Below are 19,907 nucleotides of genomic sequence, written 5' to 3' on the forward strand. Positions count from 1 at the left end.
AAGTTTTCGAGAACTTTACTTTACGTAGATGAATTACAACCGACTTTGGTAAAACGGTACCGAGACGTTGCGTGGCAGTAAGTCCACTCGCGCTGCAGCTAGACTTCGGTTTTACGCGGCGCGGTTCTTTTATGTGCTGAGACCTCACAGCCCAGCTGGCGGGCTGCGGGGTAAACAGAAGGGGCAGCTGGCTGATCGCACTTCGGAGAAAAACCGGTGCGAGTCTGTGCCCTCCTGAACCGGTGGAGGAGGCTGCCGCAATGGACCGGGCCTACCTGCACGAGCGGGCACTGCAAGCAGGAAGGAAAAATATGGCAATAAAAATATCAGTTCAAAAGATAAAGCTGGACTTTCTCAGAGACGGCGGTCAATTCTACCCTGAGGTAAGGTGATCGGCAGACACTGTGGCACTACAAGGCAGTGACCCAACCGGAGCCTGGTCTTCACATTAACGGACATTAATCACCTTCAAACTGGGCGCTGTCACAACAGTCCCTCTCCCTCCGTTCCCACGGTGACATCAAATCAATGAATATCAATTTGCCCAACGTGCTGGGCACTGATCTGAGATCAGTGGGGAAGAGGCCAGAGCGCAGAGTCGCCGACGATCCTCCCTGACATTCAGGACATTCTGCATCGTCTCCATGGTTACAGGCTTTTTGGTGGGATGAGATTCGAACAAAAGTGTACAGCCACAGCCTCAAGTGGCTGACAGGCCATTTTAAAAAAATGAAAGAAACTAGACTGTGTAGAGACTGTCCTCAAAGCTATGGTAAGAAGTCCAGCAAATACTTTTATCTCCTAAACACACATGCACACACATACACACACACATACGCATCGGCACACACACAAACACACACATACACACACACACACACACACACACACACAGACCCATGCACATACACGCACACACACACACACACACAAACATACACACTCACACACACACACACACACACACGTTTCCTTTCTCTGTTGACATCCTCATCTTCCCTGGCTGTGTGGGCAGTGTGTGCACTCTGTGGCAAGAGAGGATTCTGGGCTTTGTTACAAGGCAAACAAAGACACATCAGCTGAACAGAGAAACCTTTAAACACAGAAAGCTTCAAGGGAAGTACACGACCCAAGCTGGCCCCTGCAAATATTTACTGGGAGCGCTGAGCTTTCCCAATCACACCCTGATGGCTAAAGAAGTCTGGGATTAATGCCCTCGTTCGGTGCCGCCAAAAAAACCCGCTACTCCGCAGGATGACAGTGCAGCAGATAAGGATAACGTCCCTGCGGAGTGACAGCATCTGTCCTCCAAAACATGAGCCACCTCATGTAAATGACCTCAATAAATGTGTGTGTGTGAGTGAGTGAGTGTGTATGTTTGTGTGTGTGTGTGTGTGGGTGTGTGTATGTGCATGGGTCTGTGTGTGTGTGTGTGCGTGTATGTGTGTGTTTGTGTGTGTGCCGATGCGTATGTGTGTGTGCATGTGTGTTTAGGAGATAAAAGTGAGTGAGAGTGAGCGTGTGTGTGTGTTTGTGTGAGAGAGAGTATAGATAATTCCATATTGCCATATCCCTCGTAACTTGTCACTGTTCATTTTTCTTCTCACATGTAACTACATAAACATTGTATATATTTCATTACTGCACAGTGTCTTGTCACAAATTTCTATTCTTTGGACACATGTACCAGCCTGTACCCCGTGTGCCAGCTTCTACCCCTAGAGAAGATTAACCATTTTCCAATGTTCCACTATCCTAATATTTTACCTGATAAAACCCTCCATCCACACACCCCCAGGCTTATTGCCTTTGCACCTTCGTAGAACCTCGCTCTAAATTCAAACCTCTCATTCGAACCTGCCGTCAACAACGCTGGTGCACCCCCCGCGACGCTGTCCCTCCACCACAGAATCATAATCAGAAGCCATGCGCTCAGGTGCGAGTCTGGAAGGAGCAGGGAGGGGTTAATATTTAGGGTGACAAACCAGGAGGGGAGGGAAGGAGGGGATAGAATGTTGGGGGGGGGGGGGGCTGGTTGTCGGGAATTTTCCACATTCTTGGCCCTGAGGGTCCGCCGACCGCGGCGAGCGATTTCTACACTAGCCGTTTCTCATTCAGGGTGGGAACTAAATTCAATCTGACAGCGCCATGGCGGGCGGCTGTACCGATCTTCGACAAAGCCGCAGTGTGCGAGGAGAGCGAGAGAGAGAGAGAGAGAGAGAGAGAGAACTCATCTGATTGCAAATCCAGCTGAAAATCACCAGAGTACAAAATCATCTTACAGCACAAGCACACTCCTCTGCTTTTACAGGCCAATTTTGACTCTCTGCAGTGTCGCGCTAAAGATCGTTCAGAACACACCCCGAAAGAAGGCAAATGCAATATGTCTGAAACATCGATGAAGAGAGAAGTAGGAGTTAGATTTCCCAGAACGTGTCTTGCATGCCATTGGAGAATCACAGAGATCCACAGCAGATGAACAATGAGAAGGATTGCTTATGGCTGGATTTTGTAGTCTGGTCCACGAGTTGTGTTTGCCAACAGGACATGAAGGAGGGGGCTGCTAAAGTGATTCAGGGCTGTACTACTTTATAGTCAACACTAAGGCAAATACGTTTTAAGGAAGACGTGAGTAATCTCCCACCATACCTGTACATAGCTTATCGCAACTGAAAAGTGTGTGTGCATGCCTTGTGTGTGCACTATGAATGTAGTCTTGAGAAAAAGACATGCAATGTCAATTGTTTGGAACAGGAAGCAAATGCCCTTCTTTAAGGTCAGGTGGCATGTTTATCAGCTCAGGCCTGAGCGGACTCTGCCACGCAGCCATGACACGTCTGGAGATTTGATCTAAATGGCCGACTAAAGTGCCCCAACACCACCTGCCAGAGAAGGTACAGTCCACTGCAGAATAAACAAACAAGGGTGGGAGGGAGGGAGAGGAGGGGAGAGAGAGAGAGAGAGAGAGAGAGAGAGAGAGAGAGTAGAAGGGAGAGAAGGTAGAGACAGAGGGTGGGAGAGAGAGAGGATGGTAGGAGAAATAGGAAATAGAAAGAGACAGAGGGAGAGAGGAGGGAAGAGAGAGGGGACAGAGAAAAACAGGGGGAGCAAGAAAGGAGGAGGAGAGAGAGAGAGAGAGAGAGAGAGAGAGAGGGATGGGCCTAACCAACATCCGTTTCATGAAACAGAAAGCCCAAAATGTAGGAAGAGAGTGATTCAAAGGCATTCTCTTTGATTGCGTTTGAGATTTTCCAGATGCACGATGCCTCGCGAAAGATTTGTGCCATCATTCTGTCTGCCGCTGGCGAGCGCGGTGTTTATACTGGTGAAGTAATTGGCCCGTCTGGCTTTCGGCAGTTACGCAGACAGGCCCCTGGCAGGTGCGCAGGTGAGGCTCTGGAACTTCTGATGTCTGCAGCTGATCTGGAACACATCCCTATGACAACCACATGTGGGGGGGGGGGGGTGTATGAATCACTCTAACTGCCTCTCACCCCGCCACTTGTTACATATGCAGATATGTGCAAATGTATGCGCATCACGCATTTCTAAAAAAAAAACGCACCATCTCTCTCCTATTCCGAACGCAGGTTAATGTCACAGTCATTTTGGGCTAATTAGCATGCAAATGTATGCAATTAACCAATCAAGACAACTGTTCCGCAGGTATTTTAAGAAAGCGTTTCTGAGTAATAGTGCAAATAGTACAGCCTCGGGAGTAAGATCAACCTGTGTGTTGCTGTAACACACAGAATAATTAGAATAATGCTCAAAACTGTGCGCTGCTAATGCCCTGGTGTTAAAAACAACGGAAAACAGCAGCTCTCCCACAGCTGTCGCGTAATGACCTCGGTGATTCGGGGAGATTTACTGCAACCTAGCAGTGACCGAAGCTGCCGGGCGAGCCAGCGTCTGTTCAGCGGGCCGGTCCGCACGGGGGGAACAGAAACGCCCGTCGATGCCGCTACAAACGCTCTCGTCGACGGAAACGTAAAAGAGCAAAGGTGGGTTACTCCTGCAGAACAAGGGCACAATGAGTGGAGAAAGAGATAAGAATCTGGGTGGGGGGGGAGGGGGGGGGGAGTGGCACAAGGCGGACAACATGAAAATAATACAGACAGCTGGTAATTATCACGGAAAAGATGACGAAGATAGGGAGAGATGCATGGTATACTCAGTCACTAGAGAGCTCGTCACTAGAAAGCTCGGCTTCCCATTGGTCAGGTACAACAAGAAGGGTGGGAGTGACACTCCCTCTCCATTGGTGGCCACAGGAGGTATTGGGGCAGATGGCAGGTTGACTCCTTGCCCTTTAGAACTTATAAAATAAAGTGTAGAAATAAATAAATTGCAGGTATGGGGGGGGGGGGGGGGGGTTACACTGCTCAAACCCGAAGTGCAGTGAGGACAATTCATGTGCTTAACCGTTATACGAAGTACATCCATGCGACAGTTGTGCAGCACACGTGATTTTGGGGGGGTGGCGGAGTTTGTGCGGACCAGTACGGAAGACACCAGGAGGGACCATGAGCGAATGTGACTGACTCGCTGGCTGCCAGGCAAGGCCCGTTAGATTTCTGATCACACGCTAGCCAACAATGGCTTTTTATCTTTTCCGCTTCGTTCTGTCGGATGGAATCTGCTGAGGTCTCCAGACACCACGACACCCCCTCCCCCCCACCCAACACCACCCCAACTGCCACAACCCTCCTCACTGTCACACGCCAGCATGAAAGCAACAGGAGCCGGACTGACGTTTGCCAGGTGAGTCCGGGTAAGCTTCGGGACAACAGCGGGACTCCAGGACAGAACTCTGGTCGACGGCCAGCGATCCCCAAGAGGGGGGGGTAAAGAGGAGCTTATCGGCGGGCGCGGATTTGGGCCAGCGCGGGGTCGCCCTCGCCGTTCGCCTGGACGTTCGGCCGGGTTCTCGGCGGGGCCTCCGGGGCCCTGGGCCTCCGACGGCGCAAGGCTTCGGGAGCGAGGAGGGCGGCCAGCCGCGGCTCTGAACGCGTTTCGAACGTCGGTCGGGTCATAGCAACCGGCCCAGTCGGCGCGCACGAACAGACCTCAAGGGGGAAAAAAAGACTCTGAAGGGCAAACAGAGCGTGGAAACCTGACGAGAAAAACCGCGCGGAGACCGGGAGCCCTGGAGGAGCTGGAGCCGGCCCAATTTCAAATCTCAGACTTCGCTCCAAACCAGCTCCTTTTTTTATTTTTTACTCCCTTTCCTCGGGTTCCGCGAGCCCTCTGAGGCGTTCCCAGAGACGCTGGAGGAGTCCTGGGGTTCGCTGCCGGTGTTGTTTCTGCGTCTGCGCCAGAGCAGAGCACAGGGAGGCGAGCGTACGTCACACGAGCCTGGCTGGGTCCCCAGAACCCAGCCAGCGGTACAGCCCCACTCAACAGAGCCCAGAGCCAGTAAAGAGTACCACCGCTCACTCACACGCACACTCACGTGCACAGATACACACACATACACACACAAACACACATACACAAGTACATACACACACATGCTCTCACATGTGCACACACATACACACACAAATACAAATACAAATACACACACACACACACAGACTCACACACACACGCATGTGCTCTCTTTCACACATACACATATACACACACACGTGCACATACACAACTATACACACACCCACATGCATACACACGCACACACATGCACACACACACCCACACACCCACACGCCCTCCTTCCCAAGCATGTCTAAACCTGCAGGCACACCGCTGAAAATCTCCGAGTTGCTTAGTCACGGACTTTGACATCCACCCGATGGTGACGGAACGCACATGGAGAGATGGATAGAAAATGAGAGCGAAAGAGAAAGAAACATTTAATGAAACGTTCGACTTTTTTCCTCGGAGAGAGCTTTAGTTCGGCAGGGGGGTGGGGGGGGGGGGGGATAATCCTGCCGCCGCGGCTCACCGCCGCGCTCCTTCTGTGTGAAGCAAAGCGAGAAAGACAGATTATTCCCGCTTCAGAGACTCTTCGGCGGAAGAGAGACTAATAAAACGCCGTTCAGGGGGGAGAAAAGGAGGAACCCGCGGAGAAGAGACGGCTCGCGCGCGGGCCGCGGGACAGACGGAGTCCTGCCGCCCCGAACCGCGGCTACCCTGCACCGCGCTTCCAACGCTCGTACGGAACGGCATTCCCGTCCCACCACCACGGCACAGGGCAGTGTGTCCACACAGATAAACTCCCTCCAGGGAGTCCCTCTGCCGGCTATTCATCCGGGCCTCTGCAGCAATGCCGGACCCACGTCGCTAACACCCAAACCGGCTCCACTGCCGAGAGGCCTGCAGCTGGGAACCTGCTGTTAATGTGAGAGACAATTTCCCCTGTCAGCCAGACCCACCGCTGGAAACCAAGAATCATCTGCTTTCATGTGAGAGATCAAATACTGACAAACATTCTAATCAAAATTTAGAATTGTCCCTTTAGGACAAGGACGGGTAAAGATTTACACATTGTTCAGTACTACCCCCCCCTCCCCCCAACACCCACACACCCACACACACTCTCTCTTTTTCTCTCCCTCTCCCAAAACACCCCATGTAATCAATAACATTGTGACACTCCAAATGAAGAAAAACCTCAAACTGAATGGAAGAAAAGGCAACGGCGGGAGCCACCTGGACGAGAAAGGGACTGGGTGTCAGGGGTCGTGCGAATGACTACAGGGTGGGCGGAAAACATGCATTTTTTGGCTTGGACACAGCTGTTCCACCCACGAGCCAGGTACTTAACCTGAAGTGCTTCATCAAAAGCCTCGGATGAACGCTAGCCGCTCCGGACAAAGCCAGCGCATAAATATTATGAAATGAATCGCGTGTTTTGGTAACGGTCCACAGAGCCATTTGGACCCACGCGCAGCTCGACGCTGACAAGGTCGACGCGGCCCACAGAGGTCATCGCTCGTGGCTTATGATCTCAAATCCCTTTGCGTTTCAGAGAGAGAGAGAATGTATGAGGAGGCTCCTTCACAGGCCTGTGGTGTGTGTCCACTGTGTAAACAAAGTCACACTCACTGACAGACTGCATCATGGGACACGGGAAACAGGCAGTGTCGGAAAAGCTGAGAGGAAAGCTGACCAACGGGACTGGCAAAAAATGGTTGAAATCTCCTCCAGAAAACAAAACAAAGTCACCCTGTCTGCATTGGACTAACTGTATATAAGTCATTTAAAACTTGCGGAAGAAGGATGTATAATCATAAACAAAAATGTAATGCTTGCTCAGATTTATTATTAAATTCACCCTGGAAAGACACATCAGTTTGAGGTTACGGTATATTCCAGTCTAAAAAAGTTATTAAAAAAAGTAGTCTGGGAATTATACCACTGACCCTGTACTGCACCTACACAAAGAAAAACAAGACCCAAATAAAAATATATTGGGAATTTTGTCCGGTTCATCTGCTGCAGTAGTTGCCGCTTTTACGCTGACATAGGTATGCTGAGTGGTGTTGACAGAGTTATGTTTTTGAAAAGCTCCAAGGGAAGGAGTAATTTCCAATTTCCTCTTGACACGTACTTCAGCTGTTAAGTCAAGGTGACGGGTTTGGCGTGGTCAATAACGCACCGACAGACAGGGATCTTATTTTATGTGCCCAGCACGCGCAGTCATGCATAATTCATGCGGGTGTGGGGAGGTGTTCCGGCACATTCCGTGGGCAGGACGCTGGGACTTGTTCGTGTGCAAACAACCCCCCCCCCACCCCCCACCCCAGCCGTAAATGCAGGAGTGTGCCCACCTGCTGTTCAAAGAAAACTAGCGGCTCGCCGCGGGAGCGCCCATGATGTGTAATTAAGGCTCAGAGACAGCTCTCTGTCTTCCCTCCATGACTGACAGTAATGGCTTTAAACTCATCCTATTAGTCAGCGCCTCTCGACTTTGCTCCACGAGGCATGTCTCCTTTTGCCAAAAAAGCGAAGCAATTTTGTGGCAGATGTGCTAGCTGCATATGAGGATTTAAAAAAAAAAGAAGAAGAAACAAATACCCTTTGAAGGGGGCTCTGAGGGAGGGAGGCATGAAATAAGAAAATGGATTCGCAAGACTGCACAGGTAGGCCTAACTGCCAATAATCTCGGGAGAAAAAGCACGCCAACTGCCAATTCGGTGATAAAAGCTGGTGGAACAATATACCGCAACAATAAAACGAGACTTAACTGAGCCACCACTATAACACTTACAGGGCTGTGGTACAGCTATTTCTTCTAAGAGAACGTGCACCAAACATTAGGGCGGCATTTAGTGTGGTTTGGCAGAAGTTTCACAAGCAAAAGGTTTCTGCGATGGGCAAGATGGCAGGCCAAATCCAGAGTGCTTCACCTCCCATCGCGGTCTCAGGTGAAGGTTTCTGTACACGCTGAGTAGGTTTTGTCTACTAATGATGCCTCCCAGCTGAGGTGGACAGGAAGGGTCTTATTAAGCTTATACTGGGAGTTGACTGGACCTGGACCATAGTGAGTCATAACCTATGTTTATAATGTCTCATCTGAGACAGTGTCTAGTGTCCCTGACACTGCAATAGGGCAGTGTATTTCCTGCTTAGCCCCAAAAAGAAGACTACCTTCTACTGGCCCAACAACAGGAGTTCAACCTTAAACGCCATGCAGCAACTTCACTTTCTAAAACTTTGGTTCGACTAATCCCTGCCATGCTTTGCTTTCACCATAAATCTGGGAAATGTGGTATGGTTGCCTCTTTTCAACTGCTGGAAAAATGAAAAGCTTTTGAAACCCGGGACGTTACCAAGTCAATGTCTTGGCATTACTGACCAATAATAGATATTAGCTGGCTTGCCTAATTATGCCGAAAGACATCATCCTTTTCATAATCAAGAAATGCTGTTGAAGGTATTTTTAAAAGAACCAAAGCACTCTCAATGGGTACACACTGAGAAAGCAATAAACTGCCTACCTCTGAACTAACCTTGTGGTTTAACGGGTTCGCGATTGACAGCGCTCCTCGAGTGCACGCCAGGCACTTGGCTCCTGCAGTGACTTGTGTTCAGCTGAGAGAACTGCCACCTCCTCACCTGTTAAACGTGGGCGGGAGGTGGGAGCTGGAGTTCCTTCAGCCTCCCCAGCACAACTGCAAGAGTCACTGATTGAATAAAAAGCTTTTTTCTCACAAGGTGACAGAGTCCTGCTGCTTCCTCATTTTCTGAAAAAGGTGGGTCGAATTACAAGAAGTAGAACCCGGAGGTGGAAGCCATCACTCAAGTTCCCCACACTCTTTAGCAACAGTGAGATAAACGACATGTCCATCATCAAAGCTCTTTAACCCGATTGGTGGAAAACAGACCCTAGCAGCGATGAGACCTGATAGTACACCACATGTGTCAAAATATCAGCCATTCTATTTAGACTGTGCTGCATTTAGGTAGCTACCCATTTCTATCACGTTGGCATGGCCCAAGTTTTACAAACAGTTTGACAATTTTGTCAGCGGGCAGACTTCTCATTAGAAATAGCAGCTTGGTTCAGTTTTTTTGCTGCACGCTCGCATACTTAAGTACTGATCAGTATGCTTGGAGGTAAATGTAGCAACCGCACAAGCATGCAATACCAAAGTATGCGATCTGGAAGACTGCCAAGGTCAGACAAGGCAGTCGGACAGTCAAACACATCCTTACCGATTCAATTTTATTTGCAGACATTTTGCCTTCGCCAGAAAAATTAAGAAGGAGAAGAAAAAGCATGATAATATGCACCTCCATTGTGTGAAAGTCAAGCATGCAATTTGTGCCTTAGAATGCATGTCATTTGTTCTGCAATCTTACCACAGAAAGCTGGCTGAAGTGTTCACTAACTGCCTGTTTTCTTTTTCAAAGGCACAAGGGCCTATAAACAATGGAAAGACAAGATAAAAATGCGAAGATGAGTAGTTTAACTGGTCTGTGTTCCATTTTCAAACCAGAAATTTAAAAAAAGGATTGGCATATGACTGGAGAGACTTCACGGCTCAAAAATGTGATGCCTGACAAAATAATTTCGGCTTTTGCAACAGCCCCCTGAGGTGCGGTCCCTGCTGCTGTAAAGAATCCAAAGATAAGCCACATCCCCGGGCTCACGGTCCATCAAGTGGTCACAGACACACCGATTTAGCCAATGATAACACCGAGAGCATCCGCATCCAGTTTACGATTTGGGCGAAAGCAGGCTAACTGTTTAATTGCAGTTTCGCTTTTCAAATTCATAACCTTTTTCTACAGCAGTCATAACCAGGCCAATAATCTGATGTGAAATAAGCCAGCCCATCATCTCCTGATGATGTAGGCTACTTTTGTAGTAAACCAATGGTTTACTACAAATTGCTTCTAACATGAGTTTGTATAGCTGGGGCTTCAGTTGGAGTTGATGAGTGGAGTGTGAAACTCTAGCATAATACTGGCGACAACGTGTGAGAACCAATCAGACAGCGGACACCAATCTCACAGGCACTTACTTCCCTTTCCAGAACCTCTAGATATAGAGCACCTAGGGAGTCAAAACTACGGTTCAGGGAAAATACTTGGGGCTACTTCCCTGGAAAACACAGTCAAGATTTCACAACCGCCTTCTACCCTGTCAATTTGTGAATCTGAGTCTGCTACTGCTGACCTGAGTTAACCATTAAAACAGACAAAAAGCATTCCAATTAGAGAAAGCTAGGCCTCAATTTGGCATTTCAATCACATTTACTTGCTTATATGATATTATATTGTGCTTTCATCCAACCACCTAGCTTTGGATCTGTCTTTCATACAGTCAATATTTTACAACAGGCTGAAAAAGGTTCTCCCTGTTACTGCTAATGTAAGCAGAGCAAGAAGCAGCCACTAAATTATCATAATTAGTGATAATGATCACAGATAAATCTCTCATCCTATCAATATATAGCCTGTTGCACCTCAGATCGTTTTTTTTTTTTTTTTTTTTTAAACAAGCCTTATATTGTAATTCATAGATTTTTCCTTAGATTTTGTTTAATAATACCAGATTGTGGTTTTTTTTCTTTCTTTTTTAAAAAAAACAAATTTGGAAACCCTAATCATATTAATGAACCAGTCTTATCAATGCAGGAGGAAAATGTTCACCCTCCACCCCCCGAGAATCACTGCCCCCATTGCGTACGGGACTGCAGCCAGGGACCGCTCTCCCTCCCTGGGTGACACTACAGGTAATTATGGCCCCTCCTGCAGGGCGGGCAGGCTTTGTTAGCGCTGGAACTGTGTGGATCTATACGGATCCAAAGAGCCACTTCACCGGAACACAGAGCTTTAATGAGGACGAGCGGGCCCTCAGAGATCTTTCTTTGCTACATATATTGGTTTGTGACACTCATAGTAGGACAAACTTCACGTGATCATAGCTGGGACAGTGCAGTAGGTCATAGGAATAGCACCCCCTCAACCAACTTCCAAGCCAAATCGAATGTGGATTTAGCCTAGCGTCCAGGAGGGGCTCTTCTCACCGATAATGTTACGTATAGAAAATAAAGCTGAGCCTCGTTCCCGTTTCAGAGACAGAGATGAATGGCCTTCAAAAACGGAGAGCCACCCCTTGTGAACAGTGCCCATGGGCTGTTCTCTTAATTACACGGATGCTATCTGAGGCACTGGGATTTCGCTCTCGGAAAAGTGATTTATTTCTGCCTTCAGCCCAGTGCTAACTAGGTCTCTCCACATAAGAATGATAGAATTTTTGCTAATAGCAGGAGGGGGACCCACAAAAAGCACATTTTCCCGTAATGTTATGATCCAAAAGTAGATTTTTTTTAAGAACTTGTTTTTCACCATGAACAGACATCCAGACATTATTGGTTGTATTTGCAATTTGGCCTTTGATCAGGACCAATAACAGGCTGTGAAACAGTGTACTGCTGCTCCCAGACCCAAGTCTAAAGGCTTCTCATCTCTCATCTCACGCTCTTTGAACTTTTGTCCACTCACAACTACAGGACACACCTACCCCTGCAGCTGTGCTCTTAGGTCATCCATCGTGGTCCTTTACTGGAAAAATCCATTTGCTTCTAAACAAAGCGTCGGTGATCACCTGCCTGACATGGGTTCACATGAGAGTACCAGACATTATCATCTCACATACTCATGTATTTATTCCCATTCTACTCTTACCACTGTACAACATACTGAACACAGTGCATTCAATGACCAATGCAGGTTATGTGGTTAATTGAAGGTTATAAGCAGCCACTCAAAGATAAGGGCCAGGCATCATTTGGACATCTGACCATGACTGGCAGAAACCAGACCTGCCCACGAAACCATTTGTTTCAGACAAATACACTGAGAAAATTATAGAAATGACATTGGCGATTTGGATCCTGAGGTACATAAAGGTGCAATACGATCTGCCAATGACTACTGCTACTCTTGGCAGTCACACAAATAGAGCTACTGGCCACTACCATCATTATCCAACACAAGCCAAGAGAGGTGTATTGGATTGGCAGTATGGTTTAAGAGTGCTGCTGGTCACCCAATGTTTTGTGGTTAGATTTAATCTGGACAGTGCAGTTGTAGCTACCCTTAAGCAAAGTACATAACTTGTATAGAGCTTCAATAAACACCCAGAATTCAAATGAATATGTGCAAGTATGAAAATAGAAAACATCATGTTACCTGACGCCCCTGTTGCGGGAATCTGAACAACGTGTTGAGTAAATAAATAGATATGCTAATGAATAACAATGATCTTCCATAGTAATCTTCATTAGATAATCCCAGCATCTTTATTCCCATTAACGAGTATAATAGGCTACACTCACCAGTCTTCATAATAACAGAGCATGAAGGCTTGTTGTGCATTTAATTGGACTGGAATACCCAAAAGATCAATGATCAGGTGGTCTAAGGGGGGAACCATGCCAGATTTATAGTGCTTTCATCCTCGAAAAATCAAATGTGGAAATGAACAATCGCCAAAAAGCGAATCGCTAATCGCTCATTTTAAGATTAGCAGTAACTTGCTAACTGTAGCTACAAATTCACCGCACTGCATATCCTGTCATCAGCCAAAGTAGATGAAAGATCGCGTTGCAGATAATTCGTAAGTTCACTAAACACTATAGCAGTTACACCATATCCTTTTGTTTACGTAGGCGTGATTTAAAATCCACATGCAGTAGCAGCATACATTCCCGCTTTATGACAACACACGGGTTCAAATAGCGGATGCATTTCCCTTAATGTGCAAGCCAGCTGACGTTAGGTTGCCCCTTAACACACACAAAAAACTTGAGTAGCCTAGCTACTAACATAAAATGTCAGATACTGCACACAACCCCAAAGGTCACGTTCTGCTGGACGTTTAAATACCTGCAAGACAAGTAAATAAAAAACTACTGATTCTGATTTTCTATCTTAGCTTTATGCCCTGACGCTGAGTACTTTTCCTTAAATTGTTTCTTTTTAATTTTTTTATTGCAAAGATAACTTGTTGGCTCCATATCCAGTAATGCATCTTGCTTTCAAAGTACAAAATAGAATAGTTGCTTTAAAAACGAATAAAGAGTTTCTTTATTTCCCCTTCTAGTTATTAAAAATAAACTACTTTCTCGCAGAAGCCAAGCATCATTTTTCAATGCAGGGAAAAATCCGTTGACATGCCACATCTGTAAACGCTGCACATACCATTTGCCTCCCTTAATGCTAATTTTATATAACAATCGGTGACATTTCACGCTTACCAGATATATTGTGCCGAAGTCTTAGGTCTTATGAAACGCGCCTGGATTTTAAAATGTTTTCAAAACTGGAAGTTTATAAAGCCGCTTCATCGCATCCCATACGACTCCGCCATCTTCACACAGCGATTAATGCACTCGCTCACTTTGCCGAAAGGAGCGAACCAAACCCCGCGGTGCGGGGGAGGGCGTTCTGCTGACTTTCCCATACGCTGAGAACATAACAGAGACGTCACTTGTGCAATTTTTACCTTATTTTTAAACATGATTAAGTAACACCTGTTTCAATTCAATACGTTTGACTGTTTAGTTAGTCTTAACGCCAAGTAGCTTTAATTCAGAATTTATTTTGTAAACATCTTGCTACTTCTGGCAGAAATGTTTCAATAATTTAGCAGGTATGATAGGCCTAGTCTATTATGTTTTATGGTTAGTATCCAAAATTATGATATTTTCATAATATTCGTATATTATTTATCAAGGCGCATGTGCATCTATCTAGGTAGTGTAGCTTTTTCAACCCTTTGAAGAGCATTTATTATTTATTTATTTATTTATTTATTTGGAATGTTTTAAAAAAAAATTCCAAATCAGTGTTCTAGAAATTTGTTGTGATTGTTACTCCAGAATTAGAATGTTCAGTTAAGAACATTCTAATAACATATGTGTGATCTTGAACCTTAAAGCGTTAATAACCAGATATCATTTAAGTTCATAACAGGGTAAATTTGTGGACATTTGTTTTTTGATTTGTTTGATTTGTTTCTGCAATTAAAAAAAGAAAAAAGAATACTAAGCCTTTAATTCCTATGTTATACAACAACCCCTGGTCAACGTCAATGTGGAAATATTCCCTCTAGGCTTTAAAACAGGTGTTAAACTCTAGCAGCTCCTGCTGGCGAAGAAGAGATCGCACTAGGATTAACTGACATAATCTTTCAAAATGTCTGTGTGGAAGGTGAGGGCAGGTTACAGCTGTCCGAGTAGCCTACATTTCAAAATGTATACAGCCTAAGGTCTTTTCGATATAAACTAAATAAATTCAATGTCACGTTGTTTATTCAATCCAATGCAAGTGTTAAGGATTCCACTGTTTACCGACAAATCGCAAATGTACACACTATCTGACCAGTATTACGAACGCGAAATATTAGTTTTACGTCTTCTAATTGAAATGCAAAACTATTAATTACAAATCCACAACCTACTGCTTGGATTGGGATTCTGTTTTTTAATAGAGAACGTTTGGATGTATCCTAATTAGGGCAGCATGTGGTTTAGTGGTTAGGGCAATGAACTTGCTGCGCACCACGTGCATACCCCAAAAATAAATGGGAGGCTGCCTGCTTGAAGCTGACTTTAAAGCATTGCCTCACCTTCTTTTATGCCAGCTTGCATTCCTCCATGTTTCTGTTTGTCTCTGTTACTGGTGCCAGATAGCTTGTACAGACAGCTCTGTCTTTCTGTGGATGGTAACCTGATCGTTTCACTGAAAAGCTGCAGAATGTATTGGGTAACATCACATTAGGCGTGTGTTGCGCCATCAGTCTGAGCAAGTCGTTAAGAGGGGTCCCAGGGTTCTGCAAGCGTGGGTGTTGGTAATAAGCGTGTGTGTTCTGTTGGACCCGTTACGTTGTTTTACATTATCGAAGTTCAAATATGACTCCGAGAGAACCGAAGAGTGTGTGATAAGAACCGCCCATTCACTTGACATCGGTTTGACAAGCCAGACTAAAACCAACTTGTTGGTCTTTTATATAGCTTTTCAAGAGCTGATTATGGTGTTAAACAGAAGTAGATACAGTATTGCAATACATGTCATCTAAATACAGGGATCTGGAGTGTTAAACAGGATTTGACAAAGACACACGATATTATTGACATAGCTCATTTCAGCACTCTTTTAATCTACAGCAACTGACACAGCTTACAATGTACAGGCAATCAATCTATACAGCTTTATACTTACTAAGGTAATAAGGTTTAGGTGAGTAATTTTGCACACAGGCACCACTTGCAGTGCCCTGAAATCAAACCTGATATTGCAGTTACAAGGCTGGTTTCCTAATAAATAGTTATTTTTGGTAATTTAATTTTTACATATTTCTTTTTTTTTTTTTTTTGCATGTAAAATCACGGAAACGTCCATTATAAATAGATTAAATGTGACTTGTCCCGGTTCATGTAGGATTGTGGGAGGTAACTCCTGACGTGTAGTAATGTCTTTGAAAAGGTAATCAGCTAGTACGGTTAAAATTGATATAAACTTCTCACTCCTGTTTCTCGCAAGCCAGTTTATGAACTGTAAAAAAAAGTTAAAATACTCAAAATTTCAAAAGAAGTCACTTCACAAAATTGTTTGAGTATTGAGCTTAACTTAGAACTCATTATGCGAACAAAAATGCATTAGTTGTTTTGTTCAGAAATTTAAGATTTTAAGATTTCTTCATTAGAAAAAGTTTGTTAAGTAGAAATTTAAATGCAATTTATGAATGTTTGTTGACATAACTTGAACTCAAAATTTAAAAATCAAAGTTAAGCACTAAACTAAAAAATTTAGTGGAGCAAACTGCCTTAAAATATTGAGTATTCATTATTTGAGAACTTTTTTTTAGTGTGTGCTTCAAAAATGGCTTTTGGACATTTATCCTGTTTTACAGGTACAATAAGTCTCAAAAGAAAAACACTGATATATTTTTTGCAAATCCAAAGCTTCTTTGAGTGGTCTTGAATGAGTTTGTAATAGGTTCATTTAAATTAAACTTCTAAATAACTGGAAATTAACCTACAACAATCTCTGTATGTTAAAGTTAATTAACTCTTATTGGAACCGTATGTGTAAATTTCTGTTCTGGAAGACAATTTCTAAAATGTTAGAGAACACTACAATTTCATGGAAATGTATAATTTTTAAAGGACTTACTGTAAAATAATGGAAAATAACCAGGTAACAAATTGGCAGTACATTTACACATTTTTATAATGGGATTTTACAGTGTATATTCCTGTATTACTAGAATATGTTCTTACCTTTACTCCTTTCACTGTGAACTGATTGTTCTCTCCATTGACTTCAATCATCGGTCAGTTTCCAAGTCTAAATAGGGTGTTTTGCTGGTCTTTACAAAAGGGGCGGATGGACCATTCAGTCAGTCCTAACCGAAAATCTGACATGGTTTTATGTAGATTTTGAAACTGGAAAAAATGTTTTTAAATAAATTTTTAAAATATGGCGATTAACTTCAGACAGCAAGAGTACAAGCAGAACTAGCTACTTTATTTGGCATCTTTCTCACATGGAAACATTGACAGCCTTGTACACAGCCAGTGAAACCAGAAATAAGCCAGTATTCGCAAAGACTTTCACATAATTAAGTAGGTAGTAATTAAAAATCCCCCCCCCGAGAATCTGCCACCCCCCTGTACCCCACCCCCCATATGCACTGACATACTGTTGAGTACTTCACAAAACACTTGACGCATATTCCTATTCAGAGAATAATGAGAGAAGGTGGCAGAAGTGTGTCAAAAAACATGTAAATAATGTATAAAAATACTTCAGGTTAACATCATAACTTTTCATTTGTGATGGTGGCATCTCGTGTGGCTCTCTCAAAACAGATAGGGCATTCTGAAAACATTATTTTGCATCCCTGTTACTGTAGGACTACCTGTCCAGTATATGTATTGGCTTAGCACAGTGGTGATATTTAGAGTGGATCTGAAAAAAGAAATAATAATTTTCTCATTACATTCCAGGGAAATCAAGGGGGTACACAAGGTCTACATGTTTATCTCAAAAATCCAATATTGCCACCTGCTGGACAATACACATATAGCAGTTCATCTATGTACAATAGGGCACAAGGAAAGGGTCCAGTAGGGAAAAGGATCTATAGATTTGAAGACTCTAGAAACATTTCAAAATGCTTGCCTAATGCAGTCAAACTAGTATGTTTGGTACAAGAAAACTAACAGGTATACACACACCACATTTAGAAATATATCCTTTTGTCCACAAGCAAATTTCTTACACTGTTTGATTGACCACCCCTTGTACAAGGTCGGTTTGGCCTACCAACAGTCAAAACAACAGTGCAACCACTACTGTACGCAAGGTTAATATCCACCAAAATTGAATGAAAACCATGCAAATGTATTTTTAAAATATGAAATAACTGAAATAAAAACATAGGCAGTGTTTGTTGTTATTGGCTGCACATGACATGTTTTTGAAAATGAGTACAGTTGCTCTCAACCCTTTTTTAATCTACACAATAAACGCATTGTTCAAACCAATTCAATATTTACACGGTTGATGGTGACGCAGTCACAATGACCCTACTGTTAAAACAACATCGTACAGGCATGGAGACCCCAAAACCTCTAGTCACTTGGAGCTCCTTCTAAAGCACTTTAAAGATAATAGCTAGTACACAGACTTCAGAGATAAAAAATGCTATGAACAAGAAGAAATAGACTCTCAATTCGATCTTCTCTTGCTCTGAGATCTTAACTAGTCAATTGGTAAATTATATCTACATTACAGCTTTTAGACCAGGATTACATGCTCAATGACAATCTGGCTTTTGCACCCATTTCCCTAAAATCAATAAAAGAAGGAGTGAAATCATCATTTGTTGATGTCATCAATGGGCGGAGCTTCAACTGGCCATTCAGGCTTTTTAAACAGCAAGCCATTATAAGGAGGGCCTTTCTGCAGTCATTTTAGAGAAGAGAGCTACAGGTGGCCAGCTTCGCAAAAATCGCTTCTGGCTCCTTCTCCGTTGTTTGCAAATTCTTTTCCCCAAAAGACCAGACACCGTGCCAGCATTAACTGTGGCCAACAAATCAACTTCACCCAACAAAATGGAATCCACATCAGGAAATCAGGAGCTTGAACCACAGGCATACAGAAGCTATGGTGGCAGTTAATGCAGAAAGTAGCAGACAAGAGAAATGTGGCTCAGAAGGTTGAACGTTGACTCTGCATTCACATACAGCAGACAGAGTTTTCAGCAAACCGGGCGACTATCGGCCAGGTCCTCAGTCAGGGAAAGTTGACGAGCTTGTTTCCGAAAGTAAAACGTAATGAAAATTTACATGTTCACACCAGGATAGCGAATGCTCATTGGACAATAAAATGCTAAGTTAAATAAGCGTAGGCGGGTTCCTTGCTTATGGAAGTATGTTAGCAAGAATCACACATTAGATCTGCTGTTCTCAAAGGGGGGGGGGGGGGGGGGGGGGGAGTGCCTTTGCAACAGCGCAGTCTAGTTCAAGGCCCCCTATGGCTAAAATTATTTTCCATGACGATATCATGGCACTGGGAAACAATTCTGCTGTAATGAAACTTGTCAGAAAAACAGAATTCTTCCAAGGAGGACTTCTGACACACTGGTATATGTGCATCTTCATATGTGTGTATAGAAAAGCAAGCAAACACTGGGAAAATCAACGGAAGAACATGACCGACACATGCACAAACAGCCAGCTAAGTGCCACCAGAGGGCTTAGGTAGAATAGTGGAATGCGTAACAGACCAGCCTGGGAAAAAAAACTGCGTTCTTTCTTCAACCCCTGGACCAAGTTCCTGAGTTCTCACTGCAAAAGATACCCAGGTCTGGTCTGAGCAACTTCCAATGCTGGTTCTGGTTTCAATTATTTCCAGAAGCACATCTGACGGACAACTGAAAAAATAAAGGTACTGTGCCTTCTAAATGTCTACACACAGCACCTCCCCCCCAGAACAATCCCCGTGATACAATGAGCACAGATCCTGCAAATGTCAAAGCCACCGCGTGCTAAGGACAGCACACCTTTTGTTAAAACTGAGAGCTCTGTGACATGAACACAAGGAGAATGTTCGCATGACAGAAAAAAAACTTGCACAACACGAGCAGACCTCATCCCTCGGGAAATGCTGATTGGCTGGCAGAAGCGGTTTGCGATGGCCGGTACAGCCATTCACAGTATTACTGGGTCTGGTCTCATGATTGCACCAAAACAACGCTTCAGAAAATGACAGAACATTCCCGTCTTCACCTTGGAGCAGGATGGATTTCCAGTGTAAAGCAAGAGAATCGCATCTAAGTGCCACGTAAAAAAATTTCTCAAGACTGTACCGACATTATGTATTAAAGAAGGCAAATTAGATAAATACAATCAAAAAATATTTAAAAAGGAAAG

General features: G+C 44.3%; 1 protein-coding gene across 5 annotated transcripts in view; it reads right to left on the reverse strand.

The window, feature by feature from the left end:
• ndst2b (N-deacetylase/N-sulfotransferase (heparan glucosaminyl) 2b) overlaps positions 1-13,883 on the reverse strand; it is an 81,929-nt gene extending 68,046 nt beyond the window's left edge. For all 5 annotated transcript variants that reach the window (XM_035405117.1, XM_035405115.1, XM_035405116.1 and 2 more), the window contains exon 1: positions 13,722-13,883. The gene's annotated coding sequence lies outside the window, so the exon portion shown is untranslated. The remainder of the gene's footprint in view (positions 1-13,721) is intronic.
• Between the last annotated feature and the right edge of the window lie 6,024 nt (positions 13,884-19,907).

This window comes from Anguilla anguilla, chromosome 2 (assembly GCF_013347855.1).
Source record: "Anguilla anguilla isolate fAngAng1 chromosome 2, fAngAng1.pri, whole genome shotgun sequence".
In the NCBI taxonomy this organism is placed as follows: Eukaryota; Metazoa; Chordata; class Actinopteri; order Anguilliformes; family Anguillidae; genus Anguilla; species Anguilla anguilla.